Raw genomic sequence first — 20,022 nt, 5'->3', positions numbered from 1 at the left:
CCAGACTAAATAAACATCTCTATTTGTTTTCTGGGAATTTTCTTGACATTCCTAATCAGTCACCCTAAGCCTTATAAGCACTTTATTTAAGAGGGCAGCATCAACTACCAAGTCTTCCGGGTTCACAGACTCTTGAGAGAGGAAATGAATTGCTGTGTTCCTCACTCACACAGCTCAGGGTGCAAACGTGACACTGTTCATGGCCAGAATTGTTCCTGCCAACAAGAATAGCCACAACTGCTGCTGAAAAGAAATCATCTTTCATTAGTATAAAATGAGCTTAAAATCGCATTTTTACACTTTTACAAAAATGAGTTGTTTATCTTTGATATCCTACTGGAACAAACTGTTCCAGCGGTTTTCAGTGATTCTTTCTCGAGACCCAAATGTACAAAAACATATATTGTAAAGACATAATACCAACACATGCACAACGATGCAAAATCTTTTAAGGTGGGCACTTGTATTTTTAAAAAGATAGACTTTTATTTTTTCTTCAAATGTTGTCCTTTTCCGCAATGCTTTTAACATGTATGTGTAAACAAAATAAGCAGATTTTTTGGGGACATAGAAAGTGTTAGCTAATTGAAAAAAAAAAAAAAAGAATGGCTCTCCTTCGGTAAGACCACAAAAACACATCAAAAAGCCCTTTGCCTGCTTGACAATCAACAACACATTTACTGTCAATCAACGACCCAATATAAACTGCCTCAATTTCCTAAATCTAACACACTTTCCCAGTCATTTCTACCACGCCTTCATACACTCCTGGAAGGATTATTCTGAGACCTTCCTTAGCTCCACTGTGATGGCCATCTCGATGTTGTCCACGTCTTCAAAACGGGTCCCCTTAAAGAACCACTTGAGCTTGGGAAAGAGGAAAAAAAAAATCCCATGGAGCCAGGTCGGGTGATTTGGGAGTCTGCTCCAACACGTCCATTTTTTTTTTTTTTTACCGGCCAGTAACTCGCGGATTTATTGTGAGCCAGCACGTTGTCATGATGAAGCAGATACGGGTTTTCTTGCCACAACTCTCACCTCTTCTCGTGCACTGAATGAAGCAAATGCCGCATGATCTCTTTGTAGACGTGCTGGTTCATCGTCTGGCCCACATTGAAGGCCAAAACTCGTAGTTTGGGTTTCAAATACATCTTCTGTGACACCATACCTGGAACATTTCTGACAAACCTCATACATTTGTTTTAATGATTGCATATATGCCTGAAAAAATGTGCTGTCAAAGAGTCCATGGTTATGCTAATTGATATGTATTTGTCCTTCATAAATGATGCAAGTTTAATATTCTCCCCAAAGAAAGCTATGGTACATCTTAGAGGATATTCAGGACAAATTTTAAGTCAGAACATGGTGATTACAGAAAATGGTTGACAGTTTGTTCGTATAATCAGGCTTATTTTTGTTCATTTATTGCTCCAAATATATATGAAGATCACAGCACTGTTTTTCCCTCCTCTAATGCGTAACCATGTAACAATGTCAATTCTGTCACTACTTCTAAAGGATAACACGCTGAGTTTTAAGTGCTTAGAAAGTGAAACAAACGATAAACACTTTGCGAAACATTTGCACTTCCCTGGGCAAATTCCCAGAGAGTTAGCTAGCCAATAAAATGACTCAACTTTTCAATGCTTGTTATTCTGAACTTCAGCATCTATGTAGGAAGGAAATGCATTTGTGCATGCTGCAAGGAAATGATGTCCTTCATGTGCACAGTACATGGCTAATATGTGATAGATGTGTGATAAGAAATGGCATGACATTGAGGCGGAAATTTAATTGCAGTTTTCTTACTGGTACCATGGAATAAAACTGTCAAGTAAAAGATTTGGTCAAGACATGGTTGTCCCAAGGGGTCTTTAGCAGTGAGGTGCCTGATGAGGGTTGTATAATGAAAAACAGCCATTTTATTGAGAAGCTCTGAGTCATGTCTATTACAGTTGAAGCTTCATGAGATAATCAAGATTTAAAGAGTCTCCGGGGCCTTACTGGCAGGGTGGAAAACCCTGATTTTGAATCATTCTAAAGGCTAGTCTGCTGATTGTTGACTCTTCATTCTTTATGGAATGATTTCTGGTATCAATTGTACATGGTCTACTCAGGGCCTTTTTGTATATTTACACACAGGTGACAAATAAGGGAAAGAAATAGGCAGAGAAGCATGATGACAATGAACCCGTCGGGCACAAAGAGTCATTGAATGTTTAGATTAGTAAGAAAGTGATCAGTCGTTGGAAACCATTAGCAAAACACATGAAAGCAGGCATACAGTTCCCAAAAAGAAAAGAAAAAAAAAAAAAAGATTGGGACAAATCATTTATTCAGCTATGCAATTTTGGCACTACTGGCCAGCAGAAGCACTGTTGATTCAGTCTTAACTATAGTTTGCTATCCACAACCTACAACAAGATGTCAGCAGTTGGGCGACGTTCACAAAAACCTCCACTTCGACATTATTATGCTCAATTCAGAACATTCAACGAGTGATTCTCCCATCCTTTCAAAATGTTTTTAAAAAATCCGCCCAGAGATGACGAAGAGATTATGCCAAATGCACATCCCGAAAAATCACCATAAACCGAACAACAGATGGAAATATAGATAATGAACTCAGAATGAGTTCTCCTATTACTGGAGTCCACACAAAGCCGCTGCATTAGTGATCTACTGATCACAGTTTTTCATCACTTGAACTATCTTTGTTAGTTTAAGAGCCCTTTTCATTTTCAATGATATGTTACACAACATGACATAAGTGGCTAAGGTCAATTATTAAATCAATGCAGTCGTTTGCATGTGTGATTTCAGGGATAATATCCACATCGATTTCAAAAGATATCTTTCCAAAGGGGCTTCAGATTATTTTGATCAAGTGTCATAGTAATAGTTTTAGCGCTCTATGGGGTATCATTTTTTACTTTTTCCACCTTGCTGCTCAATAATTGCCTTCATAACGATTACACTCTGTCATCTGCAACAGTTTTTCCGATTTTGATTTGCACATCAAGGACGCCATACTTTCCCCCTGACGACAAGAGCAAGGCGTTAGTAGAGTTTTACTTAGTGGCGATGATTTTTATCACATAATGTTGGCTGACTATGGTTTTCCTTTATTTTTTAGCCAATTTGTTGATTCATTCATATGTCCTTGTATAATTTGGCTGCAAAACTTTTATGATTCTTTTTGCTTAACAATAAAGGGTTTGTTTGTTCTCTGCTGGATTAACAAACAACAGATTGTTCTGGTCTGTGTTCTCGTGGTACCGCCAGCCATACCAGACATTCCAGCCACCTCCATTGACAAATCCTGCGAGGCTCACTGTTTAAGCTTTTAGCATACATACAACGTCACTGCCAAATGTGTTACGGAATTGAAAGCATGCTCTTTTTTGCACTTCCACAGCGGCTATCCCCGTCAGCAGAACAAAAATATGAGGACCACCGCTGCCATACAAGGGCAAAGCTCCAGTTTCTTCGCAGAACTTCCCATAATCGTCTGAAGACACCCTCCCCCGGACGGGTGGTATGTACATGGAAAAAATGACTCCGTTGCTCAGCTTTCTTTTATCAAAGCTGGCATGTGTGTGTCTCTGCTGTTTGTCCCTTCTGCAGCTGTGTTCTCGCATGAGTTTAAAGGAGTTGTCAGCAGGAGTGCTTACGTCAGTGCATGTGCCCTTTTATCAGTGAGCTGCAAGTCTGCACTTTGTTCACCTCTAAGGTTCTTTTCAAGGCAGTCTACATCACTGATGAGGATTTGTGCACACGTAAAAATACTGAATTTAAATCTGTTTAAGATGAGCACAAACACGTATGTTTAAAAAAAAATATATATATATATATATATATATATGTATATATATTTGCCATTCCATTTTCCCCCATCATTTATTATGATGCGTTTGAACAGGAAGTTTTCAATTTTGGGGAGTTTGTGTTTTTGGATTATATTAAAGTCTTAGCTGTTATCTCCTCTCGTAAGCCAATTAAGTATGTTCAGTTCAGGCATGGGACAGTTACCGGTTTCAAGGAACTATACTGCGGTTTAAAAAAAGTCAAAACCACTAAAACCTTCCATCAGCCATATAAGCTGTTTTTTGAGTCATCAGTGCAAGCAAAGGTACACAACCCCTTCGACAAGTTCAAGAAAACGTTAATATATTACTATACTGTAACAGTCTTGAATTGAACGTTTTCAATCGGCTACAAGAGTTAGTCTGTCTACGATTGCTGCAATAAATACCATAGACTCGCTACCGAGCCAGATAACTCTCATAACATCAGTTTGTTCCCAATTTGATGTTACTTCACAAAGCAGAGAAGAGCAGAAAAGTAACTACTCATTTTCGGAGAAGTAAGTACTTGTACAGTTGTACTACATTTTGATTTTGTTTTTAAAAATTCAATTGTTCATTTTCTTTTCACGTATACAAATGTACCTATGGAGCATGTTTAATGGAAGAAAATCTTGTTATTTACCCAAACATTTCAAAAGAATACATTTTAGAGCTGTGTTTACCCTACCGTGATAACATGAAACTGCAATATTTTTGCTCGCGGTTTTCACGCCATCATAATCTGATACCGGCCCATGCCTAGCATGGTTATGCCAAAATATATTCATACACTGGCCAAATTTTTAGTTAAAGTCAATATCTACTTGGTGAATGGGTTTCATTGTAACTTTTCCGCGAGTTATTTTCTTCATGCTTCTATTTGGATCAAGAAGACATCCGGTTTGGGTGATCGTTACAACTGTTGCTTTGGTATTTTACTTGGGATGATGATGACGATACAGTACGAGTGGCCTTCTACAGAAGCGGGAAGCGGTAAATTACATCAGATGGACTGCATTTATGTTGAACAGAGTCCGAACTGTTATCATTTGTAATCATGTTCACAAACGTCCATGCTGACTCACATGTAGTCACTTCCCAGACTCTCGGCTGTGACTTATCACCTCAAAGCAGTAAAACTAACATCTGTGACAAACGGCATAGCTGCGGAATGAGATTTCACTTTAGTATATGAGCACTACCTGTGAATGTGTAAATGCTTTTTTACTGATTTAAATAAATTAAATGTTCAACTTTTGTCATGCTAGCCATGAATGGCTAAGAATTCAACCTGTGACCTCGTCCTAAGGTCTGACTCCCACCGAGCATAGGGACAACGACAGTGGTGTTCACCGTGTTCACTGCTGTGATGAATTGTGTTTAGAACTTTCAAGAGCATGTGATTAACTTTGGTTATTATTTTGGAACATTTCAGCCATGGGAGCAGGGAAAGCACAGATAACAATGATGCCTGCATTCCAGTCAGTTGATCCATTCACATCAAATCAAGGCAACGTACTAACATCCTGTCTGATGCAATGGACTCGGCTCTGGAGTAGAAAGTATGGACATTTGGATTCGTTTTGGTTTTGGGCCAATGCCAGTTTACCCGCTGAACTCTGCCCATGTGCTCTTGAGCATGACACCAAACCCCCATGTTTATGTACATCCGCTACCTATGGTGTATATATATTTCAGATGAGTAAATGGATGGATGATTGGTAATCTTCCATGGAAATGCTTGTGAAATGCTCATCCCAAGTAGCGATTTGGTTGAGGTCAGGCAGGGTGTTAAAGGTCATCTGCGGGATCTTGTAATTGACTCTGAATGGCCTGTTGAGGGAAGCGAGAGTAATGTTTGACCTACGGATGTTTCTGGTTAGAATAACAATAGCATTTTGGACTAACTAAATGATTCAGAGCAGACTTGCTGAGGCACATATGGAGGGAGTTCCAGCCATCTAGCTTTTAGAAAATGTTTGGAGGTCAGCACTAGACACCATACATCTGACTGCAACTATTTTTGAAATGATCATCGCAAAGCTGGGCAAGTTAAATGGTGGTTAAAGTGTGTTGTGATGCCCACCAGTGACAATTTCTCTTAAAGTGTCAGCAGTTATCTTATTAGATCATGAAACTCCTCGACTCCATAGCAGAATGAACAGTGCGTCTTGACACCCTGCAATTATTATGAGGTAGTCATAGTCAGTCTAATAATATTCATATCAATAATAAATCAATCAATAATCATTTAAAAAATACATATTTTTGATTACTTTAAACCACTGGAACTTGAACAATTTGGCGGTTGAACAACTAATAACTACACTTAATCTAGAATTCCAAACAAATTATTGTCCTGATTTCCACTGTGTCCAGTATGTTTATGGGGTTTTCTTTGTTTTGTGTGTGTGTGTGTGTGTGTGTGTGTGTAACCTTTTCACAGTGGTATGTAGAATCCAATAGTAGATGGCTGAAAAAAATACTAAAAATACAAACAAACAAACAAATACAAACAAACAAAAATAATCAGTCTGCTTTCATGGAAGACTACAGAAATCTCAAAATATTTACTGTTGAGAGGCTAAAATCAGAGGATTTGGATCATTTTAAGTTAAACAATGTCGCTAAACGATAATCTATGATCAACATAGTTGTTGATTAATTTGTTAATCAATTAGTTGTCGATTAATCGATTAATTGTTGCACCTCTACAGCCATCGTTTGATCTTTTTTTATTTTTATTTATTTATTTTACCATTTCAAGCGAGCTTCAGATGTAGATCTGTTCGGCAACCCAATTTGCGATACGAATAAATGTAGTTATGAGCTCAGTCATAGAACAAATTATGATTTCAAAAATTTATATTTCAATTATTTCTTCAATTAAATTGAAAGCCGAGGAAACCAAGAGGAATTCTGGTCAAGCCCTCCGTTAAAGCAAAAAGAAAGGTACAAATTGAATTCAATTTGTTTCATAAGTGTGAAGCTGGCTATGGAGTTGGCAGTGTCTGCTCTTCCTCTGCAAGGTGAGAGCTGATTTCTCTCCCTCACTTGCTCTGCTTCTCCCCGCTGAGGTATAAATGAGTCACTGAGTTAGCAGCTGGTCTCCATCATGCAATATCACCCAGGACACACTCCACACAAGACCAGCTGCCCGGTCATTACAAAGTGACGACATCACTTCCCCTTTGCCCTTTTATGGATGCTTTCTGTAAAGATCCCTGCAATAATGATGTATTAAGTTCAACTTTATGGTGGAAATGAGCAACCCAAAATGACAACATCCTAACACTTTTGTCGTAAATTTTCATCATGGTCAGTATAGTTAAGATTCTGAAACATAAAAAACTCCCATTCATTAATCTTGGCGGTTTTTTTTTTTAGCCACCACAGACGAGATAAACTCATTAAATATCTGGTATCAGCTGGCATTAAAGCATGGTGGGCAAAGTATGGCTCGCGGGCCATGTACTGCCCGCTTTGTTCTTTTTAAAGGTCCATTGAGCATTTACATTATCAAGAGACCTGTAATATTTGCTGCATTCATTTAGGCATTTCCCCCCTAAAATTGTTTAATTTAAATATATTTCCCTTTTTTATTAGTTTTGTATTCATTCATCTTGGTTACCTGATTTATTGTAAAAAAAACCTTTTTGTAAAAAATTTAACCTTTCCCCCCCCCCAACTACAAATGACCTGGACTTTATGCCTGTTTTAAACAGTCAAATGTGGCCCTTGAGCACTAAGGATTGCCCACCGCTTCATTAGCGTTTTGATGTGTCACAATTAACGGTATACAGTATTTATATTTACCCTATAATATAATTTCTTTTGAATTCTTATTGACTTGATTGAAGATAAATTTAAGGTGTGAATGTGAGTGCGAATGGTTGTTTGTTTGTATGTGCCCTGCGATTGGCTGGCAACCAGTTCTGGGTGTACCCCGCCTCCTGCCCGATGATAGCTGGGATAGGCTCCAGCACGCCCGCGACCCTTTTGAGGAGAAGCAGGCTCAGAAAATGGATGGATGGACATTAGAAGCTAGTTGTAAATTTTTCGAACAAAACTTTTATACAGGATTATTTGAGGATGAGCTCATTAGTTTTGACGGTCACAATAGTTGACTCCTAAATAAACTCAAGAAACTCAAAAAAGTTGAACTGTCAACTCAAGCCAGCTGCACTTTGTCATGTGGTCGACTTTGTTTTGCCCTCCTTGTAGCAACTCGGAGCGAATGCTTGTTATATTTTTATTTTATTGAATAGTTGAAAAATGTTTAATGAAAACAAAAGGGAGTCGCAGTTTTTGTCAAGGCTGTGAATCACACACGAGTAGATTCCATTATTGAATGTTAAAAACCGCTGTGTTTATTTTTCCCATTCCACTCGCCCCAAAGACAGGCAGCTCTCTGTCTTGGTCCATCTCGCCTTCCTTCCACGTTTCCTTCTAAAGAAGCTCCTTTTGCCTCGTGCAGCCTATTAGTGGGGTTCCATTGGAATCTCCTGTCCCTTCTGTTCGGTCCGTGCAGGCAGTGGTGGTGCAGACGTGAGCTGGAGCTGTCACTGCCCACTGTCACTTTACTCGAAGAAAACCCATTCCACTTGATGTTTATCCACATGTCTCAGTGGAAAATTCCTGGAGACAGGCAGATCTCTATCCATCCTCTTTTATGCTTTCAAGCAGTGTTAGTAGGCCGGCCCAAAGTTTTTCTTTGCTTCATCTGGCCTCATTTTTCAAAACAAAACAAATCAAGTGGAAAAAGGCAGTGGTATTATGACTTCTGGAGAATGTAATTATATCGCTGAGCTCCATAAATTGTTGCTTTTAGTCGTTTAATAAGACGTCTAATGGGATTCAGTGGCAAAATTTGCATCAAGTCACAGAATGTAATCAGGCACTCATTGATCCAATACATTAACTTAAATTAAGACTGTGCACACTTACCCTTTTTATGCACTATTATTCAGTCATTTTAATATCCATCCATTTTCTATGCTGTTTTTCCTCATTAGGGTCGCAAGTGAGCTGGAGTCTATCCCAGCTGACTGTGGGCATGAGGCAGGGTATACCCTGGAGTCCACCAGCCATGAGCAGGGCATAATTGGGCATGATAATCAATTAATTTGAAAACTATTAAGGATTCTGTTGATTCTGTCAAATTGGTCAATGCACGTTAACTTATTTGATTTTCATTTTCATTCTAATTATAATCCCTGTAGGTAAATTCAATAATTGAGACAAAATGGAGTGCAATACTTAATCTTCAACCAGCAGAGGAGCTTTTGAGTCAAGTAGTTTGCAGGCTAACGAAGAATTACATGACGTCAATTGCAGGAAGTTCAGCAACATCCATGCAGACCTTCTCTGCAGTCTTCCTGGCAGCATTTTTCTACATACACCATCCACATACAGTACATACAGTACATACAACCCCAATTCCAATGAATTTGGGACGTTGTGTTAAACATAAATAAAAACAGAATACAATGATTTGCAAATCATTTTCAACCTATATTTAATTGCATACACTACAAAGACAAGATATTTAATGTTCAAACTGATAAACTTTATTGTTTTTAGCAAATAATCATTAATTTAGAATTTTATGGCTGCAGCACATTCCAAAAAAGCTGGGACAGTGTCATGTTTACCAACGTGACACTAATTGTTGAAGCTTTGCAGGTGGAATTCTTTCCCATTCTTGCTTGATGTACAGCTTCAGCTGTTCAACAGTCTGGGGTCTCCGTTGTCGAATTTTACGCTTCATAATGCGCCACACATTTTCAATGGGGGACAGGTCTGGACTGCGGCAGACCAGTCTAGTACCCGCTCTCTTTTACTACGAAGCCACGCTGCTGTAACACGTGCAGAATGTGGTTTGGCATTGTCTTGCTGAAATAAGCAGGGGCATCCATGAAAAATATGTTGCTTGGATGGCAGCATACGTTTCTACAAAACCAGTATATACCTTTCAGCATTAATGGTGCTTTCACAGATGTGTAAGTCACAAATGCCATTGGCACTAACACAGCCCCATACCATCACAGATGCTGGCTTTTGAACTTTGCGTCCATAACAGTCCCGACGATTCTTTTCCTCTTTGGCCCAGAGGACACGACGTCCACAATTTCCAAAAACAATTTGAAATGTGGACTCGTCGGACCACGAAACACTTTTCCACTTTGCATCAGTCCATCTTAGATGAGCTCAGGGCCAGAGAAGCCGGCGTCATTTCTGGGTGTTGTTCATAAATGGCTTTTTCTTTGCATAGTAGAGTTTCAAGTTGCATTTACAGAAGTAGCACCGAACTGTATTTACTGACATTGGTTTTCTGAAGTGTTCCTGAGCCCATGTGGTTAAATCCTTTACACATTGATGTCGATTATTGATGCAGTGCCGCCTGAGGGATCGAAGATCACAGGCATTCAATGTTGGTTTTCGGCCTTGCCGCTTACATGCAGTGATTTCTCCAGATTCTCTTAACCTTTTGATGATATTATGGACCGTAGATGATGAAATCCCTAAATTGTGCTGTTCGACTATTTTCTCACGCACTTGTTCACAAAGAGGTGAACCTCGCCCCATCTTTGCTTGTGAATGACAATGTGTAATTCAGGGAAGCTCCTTTTATACCCAATCATGGCACCCACCTGTTCCCAATTAGTCTGTTCACCTGTGGGATGTTCCAAACAGGTGTTTGATGAGCATTCCTCAAATTTCTCAGTCTTTTTTGACACCTGTACCAGCTTTTTTGGAACGTGTTGCAGCCATAAAATTCAAAGTTAATCATTATTTTCTAAAAACAATACATTTTATCACTTTGAATATTAAATATCTTGTCTTTTTAGTGTATTCAAATAAATATAGGTTGAATATGCTTTGCAAATCATTGTATTCTGTTTTTATTTATGTTTAACACCACGTCCCAACTTCATTGGAATTGGGGTTGTACATACATACATACATACATACTTGAAACAGGAGTTCAGAACGTTCAGACAAAAATGTTCCTGTCCCAAAACATGAAAACAAAAGATATATTGAAATACGGTAATATTATCATAGATATTTTACTGTATATCTGTGCTTTTCTTGTTGTATGGGTTGCTTCAAATCACCACCAATAAAGTTGTGTAAATGAAAAGTACTGCAAATCAGAGACTGCCATGTCAATTACTGTGCAACCCAAGTTAACATTTTCACTGCTTCATTGAGGCTCTTCCAAAGTTGTCATTAAAATCGCAACAAAAATCAATCAAATCCAATTTTGATCGGTCTTCCTGTTCAGGAACTTACAGAAACATTCTCTCTTCCTTTGTATGTAGTAATTTCTGCAGTTTGAAGTCCGGTCCACATGTCTGGCATCAGTATTTGTGATTGTATGACATCAACACCAATGTATTAGACTTGTGTTGAGTTGTGAAGTGCTAATACCAGCTGAGCATTTCCCTCTGCGACTGCTTCAAGTTAATATTTTCAGTGGATAGTATGGCGTATTTTGGAAACACTTGACCGAGCTTCTATTGAACTACAACTTGTACTTGCAGTGTCTTAATGACGCACTCTTGTGAGCAGCATTGAAAGCTAACTGATTTTCGCCAACTTTTCTCCTTTGAGACTCCTCCAGCTTTGTGCTGATTAATTTCAAAAGATTGTTTCATATCTTTGCCAGAAACAATTTAATTGGTGTAAACACTTTCTTGGTTTAGGCTTGCTATGACGCAAACTTCCGAGAAGCTGTGTTGGTGGCAAATTTATGATATACTTTACTGAGGTCAAGGTTAAATTTTAGGTAGATATTAAATTGGTGTCAGGAGATTTGAAAAACTTTGCTGGAAAATGTCTTTTTTTATCTTGTCTTGGCAGCACAAATGATAGTCTCACATGAATTCTGATAAGCAATACTCTTAAGTGGGTGGACATGACCAGGTAGAAGAATTTGGGGAAAAATACAAGAACAAAATTTGAACGTTTCTGTTGTTGTTTGTACTCACTCCCTAAAATTTTAGTTCTTTGGTGAAGTTTTATAACAAACTGGAGTTAGTTTAGTTTACTGCGTGGCTTTAAATGGGATGTTCTGAGAGGGAAGTGGCTAATGAGCTTTAAGTGTCACAGTGTCATCAGCAAGTTGCAACAGAGAGACTAGAAGAGTAACAGAAAGGCATACAAGTGGATAGCCTTCGAAATGAATTTTGGTGCAAGTTGTGCAAAAAATACTGAAACATTGAACAATTTGGACATGTGCATTTAAAGGTTTAGAGAAGGTGAATTAAGTTCACCTGTAAAGCTTATGTTCCAAATTAGTTTCATGCTGAAATTTCACCCAAAAGCCGACTATCCCAAACATTTTTTATGTAACATACACAACAACCAATCACCAACATCGTCAACAATAAACCACTATTTTCCAATACAGGGTCACTGCAAATTTCTGTAGAACAGGCTAACTTTTATTCTCACCTTAGTGTGACTCTTTATAGTAGTTTCACCTGCTGTTATATCCAGAACCCAAGAGAAAGTGAAGGAAGTAGCTCCAAGTCCACCAGGATCGTAACAGGAAAAGCTTTTCTGGCACTGAGGTCATTTTGTTCAAGCCCGGTCTCACTCGAGGTCTTTCCCGTTCAGGGGATTATCACACACTTCATGACAAAATTCTGCAGTGGCCAATCCAAACCGACGAGTCAGTAAGGTCACTGTTAATTAGTGGTTGATCTAATTTGGGACAAACGTTACAAAACGGTTCAATGCAGCGGGACAAGTTTCAGCATCTGCTGCTTTGCTCTGGTGTTGCCATCATCAAAGCTCTTTCGGCCCATCATCTGGTCCTCCTTAGCACCCAGCAGTGTTCCTTGTGTGATGCTTCCAATCAATATGGCTTCTTATCGATTTTTGTTGTTGCCATTAGAAGGAGTCTCTTTATTTCCACCTCGTGAAAGAGTCAGGCCTTTCCTTTCCAAGAGCAACAGTCTGCACATGATGGTTCTCACTAGCGCAGACAATATTGCATGATTTAGGGATGATTTAAAAGCACTCATGGTTCATCGGCGTATGCGAGTGTTTGGAGACAATATGCAGCAAGGGGACACTTATCATTTTAGTTGGAGAAATTGCAAATCACTTTAGATCTGCTCACAAGTGTTTGTCATTTTTCTGCATGTGCATGGGAACGTGAACAATGACTGACCATAGGGAAGACGGTGGGAACGAGGGGAGTACATGAGGAAGCAGATGCTTTTGAGTCAGACAGCCCAAAAGGATGACTCACGCTGCTCTGACTGACTGCTGTTTGAATGTATCAGTGGCATGAAAATGGCTGGAATTTAAGTCCCACATCTGCGCACTTGACAGGAGCGTGTTTTGATGAATTACGCTCATTAAGCCCCAAAAGTCACATGTGCACAAATGTTCTCCTGGTCGTCTTTTGGAATCTGAATAGGAGGATGATCGTTCTGCAAAAGTTCAGCGGTACTGTTAGTTGCAGATGCTTGATATTACCTTCCAGTCTTGTGGCCGGTTGTTCAAATGTGACTGCAGAATGTGACTACACTATTAGCACATTTAGATCCATTGTTTTAATGTCTGTATTTTCAAGTTTCAATGTGCAGTAGAGCTATTTTGCATACATATTATGCATATCAACAGTTTTATACTTTGTACATTTGTTAGAGTTTGCAGGTTTGTGTAGTGGCAAAAAGGTGATGGACCTAACTAAGTACAGCGAACCAGGGAGACAAGGCGGGAGTTCAGGAGTCTTGAAAAAGTATTTATTTACATGAACCAAAAAAGGCGAACAAAGATCATGGAAAAATCTAAATAATAAATTAACAAAGTCCCAGAAAATCAAGACTCGATGTAACAAAGAAACACAAATTGAAAAAAACAACATAACAAAAAAACACTCATAGATGACAAAACTAGCGATACGTGACACGTGACAACAACATCAGTGAACAGACACAGACTGAAAGAAACCAGACAATGATGCACGCCTGGTTGGCTGGAGGGATCTTATTTGCATAGCATAAAACAAAATATAATCAAAATCACAAAACACAGATTGTGGCAACGTTAGGGCTGGGCATTGTTAAGAACCTCACAATTCGATTGGACATCGATGCTTCCTTACGTTACGTCTTTACTTACGATACTACACACCAATACCGCTGACTGCAAATTATGCCAATTCACAAACGTTATCTCAGTGCACTTTGCATATGGAGCAGGTCTAGAACCACATTCTTCACGGATAAAAGCAAATTGAACTTTTTATTCATTAATGGCACAACTCAAAAAAGCAAAACTGGCTTGCAATGTGCTTTGGTAAATGAAAATACGCTGGATCCACAGCTGAACCAAAACTGAGCAGCTTCTTCCTTGACCCATTCCTTGCCAATCCACGTTTCCTGGAAACAAACGAGAATGGCCGACTGTCACGCTGTGGTAGCCTCAGGGTTGATTACCGTTCTCCAGTGTACTGCAGCATCTGCACATGAATCCTTTAAAGAAACACAAAAAAAGGAAAAAGTACTCCATTTATAAAGTTGGGGGGGGGGGGGGGGGGGTGTTGAGTTCACACTAGTTTTCATACTTTTGGGGAGAGATAATGTGACCAGTGCACAGACGTGAAGTGCCAAACTAAACACAAGGGCAACTTCTCATCTTTCATCGTTAACCCCGTAGTTACTGGTTGGGCCAGATAAAGCTAAGATTAGACACTGAGGGGATGTGAAAAGCCTCTATCGCATTTATTTCCCACACTATGAACTGACATTTCAAATGTATTGTGTGTTTCAATCTGGCTGCATAATAGTCTGCGGTCTGCTTGCACCATAAGATACACTATACTATATTTTTTTGTCTTAATGGGAATCAACCTGTTTGCATCACAATTCATTCACAATTGAAAACAGGTGGCCTATTCTGAAACCACTCATTTGATTGCATTGTAGGAGTGCTGCAGCTGCGACAAACGACAATTGACCTTTGAGATAAAGTGAAACAGATTTTTGTAATCAGATTTTCAGTGGCTTTCTTTTCAAGGCAAGCGCATTAAAGACGGCAGCCAGTGTCTCCCGGTCTGTCCAAAAGTATTTCATCTTCTTCTCTTAGAGGCTGGAAAGTGAAGGACCTGGAGGTGCTGCGACGTCCTAAATCACCAACGGGAGCGTGTCCTGTTTTCTCGTTTTCGGCACCTCTTTCTCCAGCCATGTCATATGCCTGCTTGTACAAGTCTTATAATTAGTATTATGGATTATAAGGATTGTCAGATACAAAGGCAATGTGAAAAGTGACACCCAAACATAAAAAGCAAACAAAGATCACAACTGGGTAGATATTGCTTTGAAAGCAGTCTGCAGGTATGTGGTGGCATGGTGGAAAAGGGGTTTTCACATCTGCCTCACAGTTCTGAAGTTGGGGGTTTGAATCTGTGCTCCGGCCTCCTTGTGTGGATTTTGCAGGTTTTCCACGTGCTTCCTCCCACAATTCCAAAACGTCTAGGTTAATTGAAGAACTTTCTATACCTGTAGGTGTGTTTGTGCGTGTAAATGCTTGTTTTTCTATATGCGCACTGTGATAAGCTGGCTAGCAGGCCAGGGTGTACACCGCCTCTCACCCAAAGTCGGCCAGGATAGGCTTCAGCTCACCCACGACCCTAATGAGGGAAAGTCGTATATAAAATGGATGAATAGATGTTTTTTTTTTTTTTTTTTTTAGATAGCTTGAACAAAATATACAATGCAGCAATCATTGTACATTGTCTTTGGAGAGTTTTTCTGTGATTAATCAGCACAATGTATTCAAAATATGTACAGCTCCTAATGAAAACACAAACCCATTTAGTCTGCCCTGTTCAATATCAATGCACTTGTGTTGAATTGAGACAGCACTGGAGAAAATTGTACCTCGGATACATTTTAGTTGGCAATAACAACGAGCACGCTGCCGCAGCGTTGAGTATTCCGTTGAATTGGATATTTTGGGGGAAAGAAAATACCAAAGTCACATTTTGGAGGAATCCTGTGTTGCTCATTTCTCTGGAGCTTACAAAAAGAGAAGGTGACCACAACATCCCCCCACCTCACTGTGTGCAGCTGTAGCCTCCTCACAACCACAGCACAGCAGCCTCCATAGACATCTCGTATGACTGCTGTCAACACCGTCATTAAGTCTTTCAGTGTGCGTCTGTTAAAACAAGCTTCTTCGGGAGCCGCTGGCCACACAAAAACCCATTCTTTGCCACGCGATGATCTGCTTCTCTCAGGGTCCTCCTGGTCCAAAGAGGATTGTACATCCAACAAACACTGTGAGGCTTGTTTTATCTGATGCATTTGTTTGTAAATATTGTAAATATTATTATCACCTTCTTCTGTTGTCACCCAAGAAAAAAGTAATGTCACCACTTTGGTTTAAAAAAATAAAATAAAATAAAAATAAAGATTTGGTGGAATTATTTATATTCATATATATATGGCTGTTATTTGACAGCCATATGAAAATTGTACAGTAATGATAATAACATTCTAATTCATGCCCACAATGACATGATTTCTGATCCTGCAGACTTTTTTGACAGTAAGTCACTAGGTTTACAAAGTTTAAGTAGCCCCTCCGTTGGAGGTTGGAGTTCATGGGAGGCGCAGAAACCTGAGAAAAATAAAGACAACATTTTTTAATAACCTTTTTCAGATAATATCAGCTATGGGCAAAATACAAAAATTTTTTACTACTGATTTGTTAACGAAGCTTTGCAAAATAATTTCATGTTTGATGTCCTAACCCACTGTGCTATTAAAACTTTCACCCAATTTCACAAAGTCCTTTCGATGCATTTAAAAAGCGTGTTTGTTTCTCTTTAAATTTTTGTTTGTATGTTTGCTTATTTGTTGTTAGCTGTGATACTAAAATGCATTTTAAAACACATTTTTAATTTCAATGTTCTAAAAAAAATGATTAATGGCAGAGGGTGGTTTAGGATCGCAAAAGGTTTTATAGCAAACGGGATCTATTATACGTAAGAATAGATGGGCTTTCAAAAGATTTTTGCATTTGAAAGTTATTCATTCATACCAGCCCAGCATTGTCACTAAAGAAAAGTAGCCTGAATAACACTTACATAGTTGTAATTTTACTGCCTGGACGTAGAAGGTTTGCAGACAACCGCATACTAATCCACCCAGTAACTGTTGGTCTTTTCCTATATTGACCACATTGGTGGACTGACTCACATATAGTAGCTGCTGGTGGAGCCATGCTGTGAGCTTTTTAGGTTGTTGTTTTTATTTTTTATTATTAGTCTAAACAGGGTTGTAGACATAAGAACAGCGTAATGTCATGTTCTTTGGATATATTTTATCCCACTAGTGACAAGTCAATAAATCTAGTTCCTCTAAAGCCACACAAAACTATAATCAAAAGATGTCCCCAGACAGCAGGACATAGACTACCTGTCTCTCAGCATCGGATGGCTGCATGTCACAAGGCCAAGGATATGTCCTCTAATGACAAAACCGACTGTTGTTCCTGGACAGATTAGTTAAGTATGTTCTTGTCTGTGATTGGAGACATCTGTGTTTTTGGTAGCGGGTGTGTCAGTCAGTCCACATTAACAGGTTACTGAAGATGATCATGTTTTTTTTCCTTTCAAGGTGCAATGGAGAACTGAAATTGGCCATTCATTTGGACCTTAAAGCGCTCCGTAAACATTGAAAACCGACATACTGTCAGTCGGGCATGATCACTCTTTCAAAAACAACACTGGATTCCATCCCCCTGAGATAATTACCATTTCGCCTAAAATGTGTCTTTGAGGACACAGACTGCATTCAGGCTTTCTACTTCACACCCACGTGTAGCCAAGACCTTTCATGTCACATCTAAATGGACAAGGTCTCCACTGGTTTACAAATAATGATAATAATAATAATTTCGTTTAGAAAAAGTGGTTTTGTTTAACATTGCAGAGTGCCGAAAGATCCCTCACTGCATTAACACCAGTAGCATCAGAGTTATGTGGCTGTTTGCAGTGATCCTGCTGTAGATCCCAATGGGAAATAGGGTGTTGAAATATTGTCGAATGTCTGCAGTCAGGTTATGCCCTTGGAATAACACTCTTGCAGGGCTTAACGATTTCCATTAGGCATGGTATTTCTTTCTACTGGGCAAATGTCATATTGAATGGTAGCAGTAGGCGTGTGTTTAAAATGCTCAAAGAGCTTGTGGTTTCCCGTCTCTCTATTTGTTCCCCTGATGTGAGAGAGTGCAAAGTGAGGTCTCTGCACGTGCCTGGAAGTTTGGAAACAGTGTCCTTAGTCTCACTGGGGTGTTTGAAATGAGGAAGGGTTGAGCTACTGAAACGTGAAATTACAACATGATGGTTTAAATGGAGTTCTCTTGTTGAAACTCTTAGAAAACACAGTGCATCTGCATCTTACCATGACATTGTAATATAATAATGACTGAAATTACATACAGGTAGGTGAGTGATATCTTGAGTAATGCGCTTTCATTCATGTGTTCATTGCAATAGGGAAAGGTCTCAGTGAGAACTTGAGAGAGAGCGGGAACTTGACGGCAACCAAATAGATAGGACAGGCTGCCTGGCATGTACACAATTCAGGACATGTGATAGTTCAATGAATCTGGCAATGTTCTCAACAGCATGCCGGATTCAATTTATGGTGAGTAGTGCCATTCTGTGACAGAAGACAGCAGCTTTGTATTTTGTTTTAGCCAGATGTGCATGACCTAATTCAGAGTGCATGTTTTGGAGTTCACCGAGTGCGACCCTTGTTTCATGATCTGGAGATGAGAAGAACTTCTTCAACCCAACAACATTCCTGAGTGCTACCAACCAATTTGGTAGCATACCCGCATCGTCGCCAAGCTCTCAAGGCCTCGCTAATGTCGAGACTGAAAGTTAATGGGTTGACTGTTTGTCCCCTGGCACAAGCCGCCGCTTCCTTGCAGACAAAGAGGAGTCCCCGGCGGGTTTGCTATATTTTTCTCGAGAAAAACACCTTTCTCCAAGAGGCATGGCCCAAAAATCCCTTGATTGTCGTGACAACTTGATTGAAGACTGTAACCTGAGGTAGAAACCAAAAAATTGCAGGAGCAAGACCACGGGCCCTTGCACTTGTTTTTCTTGTGTGTGCCAAGAGTAGCTAAACTAATCCATCCATCCATCCATTTTCTGAGCCGCTTCTCCTCACTAGGGTCGCGGGCATGCTGGCGCCTATCCCAGCTGTCATCGGGCAGGAGGCGGGGTACACCCTGAACTGGTTGCCAGCCAATCGTAGGCTAAACTAATGTGTTCCTGGGAAATTGTTGCTGATCAATGGCACTGTGTTGGTGATTTGCCTGCTCTGTGGTTGGAGCTGGAAAATTTCCTCGTAATAGCTGTACGTTATACTTTAAGTAAGGATGGTGGCATAAACCCATTCATACCATGAAATAACTTGATCCTAAAGGCTTGATTTCCACTTTGAGCCACAGGCTTCCAGCGTTAACTTGAAGATAAACCGCAGTACGTTTTGTGCCACACCAACACAAACACAGTGATACAAATCTAAGTGATTTACGACGTTGTGTTCTGAAAATTGACACGAAAGGATTATTTGATGTCATTTTCACCATTTCTCAAACCCAGGAGACCTCCCAGAAAAATGTTGTTTATTTCCACACTGGGATATATTTAGCTGTTTGTCTTGGTGCTCCGAGACTGATTCATTTTCACGCTTTAGTTGTGGAGTAACACTGAGCTGAAGAACTGATAAAATATCCTCCAAACCTAGGATTTGAGTACCTTGAATTCATAACATATGTGCCTGGTTCCCAGATTATGAACGTTACACAGAGATCTCATGTCTTCTAATGGAGTTTGTTGTTGAGACTCTTGAAATTAGATCATGTTGGTGAGCCACAAAGTTTAACTGAAGAAGTTCTAATACGGAGCGTATGTTAATTTTTTGTGTGTAGACATAGACATCTACATCTTAATCTCATGTGGTCATGGGTGTACTAAGTGATATGCTTGGCAACAGGGAAATTGCTGTAGATGTGTCATTACAAATTACTTGGTTCTGATCAGGTTTACTGATGTGGCAGACATTTCTACACGAACGAGGGATTTTTCAAAACATATGTATTGTCTGGGTTTTTAAGCCTTCTG

The 20,022-nt window shown here is 39.5% G+C and overlaps 1 protein-coding gene across 1 annotated transcript in view; it reads left to right on the top strand.

Annotated features, from left to right (window-relative positions):
• Positions 1 to 3,383: 3,383 nt before the first annotated feature.
• zgc:194887 (uncharacterized protein LOC571819 homolog) overlaps positions 3,384 to 20,022 on the top strand; it is a 33,825-nt gene continuing 17,186 nt past the window's right edge. Inside the window, exon 1 of the mRNA XM_061696434.1 lies at positions 3,384 to 3,541. The gene's annotated coding sequence lies outside the window, so the exon portion shown is untranslated. The remainder of the gene's footprint in view (positions 3,542 to 20,022) is intronic.

Source organism: Phycodurus eques, chromosome 14, assembly GCF_024500275.1.
Source record: "Phycodurus eques isolate BA_2022a chromosome 14, UOR_Pequ_1.1, whole genome shotgun sequence".
NCBI lineage: Eukaryota > Metazoa > Chordata > Actinopteri > Syngnathiformes > Syngnathidae > Phycodurus > Phycodurus eques.
This window is presented reverse-complemented; position numbering and strand designations above follow the sequence as displayed.